This window comes from Triticum dicoccoides, chromosome 4A (assembly GCF_002162155.2).
Source record: "Triticum dicoccoides isolate Atlit2015 ecotype Zavitan chromosome 4A, WEW_v2.0, whole genome shotgun sequence".
Lineage (NCBI taxonomy): Eukaryota > Viridiplantae > Streptophyta > Magnoliopsida > Poales > Poaceae > Triticum > Triticum dicoccoides.
Genome location: NC_041386.1, coordinates 25,939,622 through 25,944,521, shown reverse-complemented (window position 1 = coordinate 25,944,521; position 4,900 = coordinate 25,939,622). Strand labels below are relative to the sequence as shown.

The 4,900-nt window shown below is 51.5% G+C and overlaps 1 long non-coding RNA gene across 1 annotated transcript; it reads right to left on the bottom strand.

The window, feature by feature from the left end:
* Nucleotides 1–2,617: 2,617 nt before the first annotated feature.
* Nucleotides 2,618–3,259, bottom strand: LOC119288589. Its single transcript, XR_005141223.1, has 3 exons — nt 2,960–3,259; nt 2,749–2,862; nt 2,618–2,644 (listed from the first exon to the last, which is right to left on the bottom strand). It is a non-coding gene; the product is annotated as an uncharacterized LOC119288589 (long non-coding RNA).
* Nucleotides 3,260–4,900: the final 1,641 nt, after the last annotated feature.

The window sequence follows — 4,900 nt, the reverse complement described above, 5'->3', positions numbered from 1 at the left end:
TTAAACATGGCAGCTGCATGTCATGGCAACTGCATTGCACTCTATAAGGCCCCTACTGACTTGGTGCTTTTTATGCAAATAAGACTGTAATGCAACTGACTTACTTGTTAAAGATCTTGTTGGTGTATATCTTGCTCATTTGCCTCTCCATCGGTAAATAGGTTAGCAATTTTGGCTGCTTTAGGGCTGTGGTCGCTTCTTGCTGTAGCTCAGATCCCAGAATTTTTTGTTGCAAAGCTGTGTACTGCTTGGCAAACTGTAGCAATGAGTTGCCAGGGCTGACGTACCGCTTTAAAACAGCATTGAACCCCTCGCTGCGCTGCGTAGTCTGCAGAAAGGGGAAGAAGCACTGCATGAAGTAGGCCGGCACCCAATACATTCGCTTCTCCCACAGGCTAACAAGAGTCTCGTTGTCCTGGACTTGATGTGTTTCAGTCATGGCCATCCAGCTCCTTTCAAACTCCTCCACCGTCAAGCTGTGGTCCACGCACAGCTCGAATGCCTTGTGCAGCTCTGGACGGTCGGCAAAGAATGGCCCTAGCGTCTCCTCAGCCTTCTTTATAATGTGCCACCTGCAGTGCCTGTGCACTGCCAACGGAAAGACCTCCTCTATGCCTGCACGCATGCTGAAATCTTGGTCCATTATTATGTTCATCGGAGCAAGTCCATCCATGCACTCCAAGAAGGTCTTGAACAGCCAAACGTACCCATCTGTGTCTTCGTTCCGGACGAGGCCGCATCCGAACTGCAACGACTGATTGTGGTTATTTATTCCTATGAATGGAGCGCATGGCATCTTGTACATATTGGTGAGGTACGTCGCGTCGAATGAAATGCAATCTCGGAAATGTTTGTAGGCTCTCCTTGCAGCACCATCCACCCAATACATGTTCCTGACACGGTCCTCATCGTCCAACCTTATCCTGTAGAAGAAATCTGGATCTTCCTTTGCTTTCGCATCGAAGTAGGCTATTGTGGCCTCTATGTCTGCCAACTTGCTCTCTCTACGGTACTTGGCCTGTAGGTTTGTGACGTCAGCTGGTATGTACGGCATGCTACTCAGAGTCCCCTTTTTGCTGTGGATGAGAGATAGTATCTGTACCATTCTTGATGGACCGACGTTACAATCATGTAGCAGCTTTACGAATTTCCTTTCGACGGGGGTGAACCCTCTGTGGGCGGTCAGAAATTTCACCAGGTCGAACTTCTTTATGAGTTCGTGGTTGTGCTCGTCAAAATACTCATTGACCACCCATGTTGCTCCATCTACGTTTAGCTTACACCGGACAGGGCACCCCGTCTTGAGAATGATGCCTCTCTTTCGTTCCGGAACGACAGGCGCAACACCTTTCCCCTTCTTGTTCCTCTGTGCCTTGTGGCACCTCATCTCACCTCTACTGTACTCATTAGTTTTCTTAATTTTCCTATGGTACTCGGTGTTGACCGCAAATCCATGGAACTTTGTGTATGTCTGGTAGTATTCCTTTGCTTCTGCGAGCGATCCAAATCTCTGCCCAATGTATGGTGGCTGAGGTACCACGATCTCGGATTGCCCACCATCTTCATCCTCTTGTGCGTCGTCGTCAGTTTCATCATTCGCTTCAGTATCGGCGGCAGTTCCATCTACTCGAGTGTTGCTAGTGCTTGTGTTCAAAGGGGTGCTCGTCGGCATTGCTGGAATGATTGCCATTCCCGACTCTGACTCGAAATTGTTTGCGGCATGACAGTCAGCTGGCTGGTGGAACGCATCTTCCGTGCGCTCAGAGCTCCCCGCAGTAGATGTCCCCGCACCGCTGTTCACTGTAGTTGTAGGTTCTGTAATAGAAAAAACAAGCAGGAGAGTAAGATTTTTTGGTTGAATAAGATGTGTATCACAACGGATCACACCATCTTCGATTGATTTGGCACGACATATTTTCAAACAGCAAGCCGTGAGACTGCGTGTGGACATGTGTGGCAGCTGTAGCTGTCCAGTCATGGCAGGTACTGTTCAACAAACATGGCAACTATTGTTTTGCCTACAAAAAACTACAAACAGCAAATGTAGTGATGTTTTTTGTGGTTCAATTTTTTTCCTTACCTTGTTGTGCTGCATTTGGCCATCTTGTGTGGTCTGTGACACCAAAATGTCGTGATCCACCTGCAATTTGTGAAGCTTGCCACGGGACATTTGCCGTGTCACCACCAGCGTAATACGCTGTAAGCATAGTAGTGGTTGGTCAATTCATGGCAATTTGCAGTTTGTGCTAGCACGGCAACTGCAGTCGCCCCTGATGTGGCAACTGCAGTTTTACTGGCATGGCAACTATAGTTGCATCGGCATGGCAACCGCAGTTGTTCCTCCATGGCAACTGCAGTTGCGATGACATGGCAACTGTAGTTGCTCTGGCATGGCAACTGCAGTTGTTTCTCCATGGCAACTGCAAGTGTCCACTGATGGCAACAACAGTTGTCCAGGGATGGCAAATGTAGTTTTAAATTCATGGCAATTGTAGAAGTCCAGCCATGGCAATTTGGAGCTGCCAACTATGCCCCTTCTGCTAATTGAACATCCGCAACTTCACTTTTTTTATGGACTGACCTGTGTATGACGTCGATGGCAGGTACATGGGTGCTAGCTGATGCCACGTGCTGCATGAAGGCCCTGCATTTTCACCCGTGATAACTCGTGAGTCCTTTTGCCAGTTTTTTTGCATGTCCATTTTTCACGTCCACAGCAGTATGTGTTTTTTTTTGGTTTTGCATTACCTTGATTAGCCATACTAGCTAGTTGAGGTTGGTTGCCCGTACATATGTCAGTGTTAGCGCCTTGTGACTGAACTTGCCATGGGGCCCCCCTGAGAGTGTTTTGGTCATAAGAACCTGCAAAAAGATGGGAGTGTAGGACATAAGTAGAATGTCATCTTCATCGTTGCGAAGTTGGCAACTGCTCTCTTCTTTTTGTTACCACGCATCATACCTACGCCTGCATACTGTTCTAGTAGTGGCAGCAACGGCCCTGCAGAGATGAGTTGACTATACTCTGCTGCATCCCAAGGCGGTGTTTCTGGCCTTTGAGAACCCCAAGCATCAGCGCCACCTTCGCGATTCATCCTTTCCGCGTCTCGATTCTTTTCCGACATGTTCTCAATCACTGGATGATCAAAAAGGCATCAATAATCCACAAGAATTGTATTCTTCTGCTGCTTGCACATGGAAGATAGGGATGGCAAGCAACAGGTCAAAATAGGTGGCAATTGTCATCATACACAAGCGGCAACTGTCGTTACACACAAGTGGCAATTATTTTTTCCCACCCTCTTCATTCAAAAAATCGTCCTTCCTGCCCTTTTTTAGGGATTCCTACTCATCCATTTCATACCCAACTACTTAAGTGCCTACACTAGGCACCTAAGTTAACCTCAAACGTAGTACATGGCAGATCTGGTGTATTCTGCCTGGCAATTGCGAATATACACCGAACCATGCAGTGTTCTACCCCTATAGTATGGACCCAGTACAAGATCGGGAGATTTTCAGCCTTAAGGATGAGAGGGAAGGACGAGATCGAGAATTTTCACCTGGTTTTAGTTGATCGTGTCTGGAGGGCTGGATTGGAGTGGGCGGCTGGGGATGGGAAGGGTTAGGGTGTGGTTTGGGGTCGGAGCGCCCTACGGATCTGCCCTGGTTGCCATGGCAACCAGGGATGGCCGGCGACGGATGTCGGGGTTCGAGAGGTGGGGGACGATGGCGGCGTACGAGAGAGGGGATGGATCGGAGGCGTGGATCGGCTGGGTCGTGCGGGCAGCCGGTCTTCTGGCCCGGACGGGGCAGTGCGGGCGGGGTTGCCACACACCGGACGTGCGGGCCGTGCTTTTGTGCGCTCGGACGTGGTCGTGCGGGCCGATCCCCGTCTATGCCGCACGAGGCGTGCGGGCGGGTTCCTATCGATGCCACACGTGTGGCAGTTATTCGGACCCAAAATAATTGCACCAAACTCCCTATGGGTCCTTGTGCTTGTCGCTGCCTTGGAGAAGTTAACCACAAAAATTAATACCTAAAGCTCCAAGAAGGCACCATTGCAGCTCACCTGTTGTGCAGACCTTAGACTTGGGCCACCGTAAGGTACAAAACCATTGCTGCTAAGAGCATCTCCAGCCGTTCGGTCTCCCAAGGCGTCGAAAAAGAACCCCCTGGGGGCAAGCCGGCGCTAGATTGTCTCAGCCGCTCGCCTCAGGGTCGTCCCAGACGCGTACTTTTTTATTTTAAAACATCTGAATTCGGCAAAATTTGGCCAAATTCGGCATAAATTCAGCTAACTTGACATTCAATTTCAACATGTTCGGCGTTTACATAAATTATTAAAAAAAACAACTACAGGGCGAAGAAGTCGCTGAGCGCCGCGAAGTCGTCGACGTCGCCGTCGTCCTCGTCGTCGGCGGCGGCCTTCTCCTTCTTGATGGCGCGGCCTCCCCTGCTGCTCCCCTGCCCGGCGTCTCCAAGGCGGACCGGTGGTGGCGGCGCGTTGTCGTCGTCGCTGTCGTCGAGGACGATGACGCCTCCCTCGTCCTGGCCGCGGCGCCGGGTTTCGAAGCGCTCGAAGGCGGCGATCTGGTGTTGCAGCTCCATCTGCGTCCAGTCGTCGTGCGCCCACTTCATGGCCGCCTCGTCGTCGATCTCCTCCTCCTTGACGCCACCGACGAGCCCGGGGAGCCCCGACTCCCGCTTGACGGCGGCGAGCCCCGGCTCCGTCTTCGGTTTGATGAAGCGCGGAGGTGCCGAGGAGGAGGCGCGCCGGCCGCCCTCGTTAATGAAGATGCCCGCGCTGCGGGTGCGCCGACCGAGCGGCGTCTCCGCGGCAGGCTCGGGCTTGACGCCGAAGAGTGCCGGCGAGCCGGTAGAGTGGGAGGAGGAGGAAGAG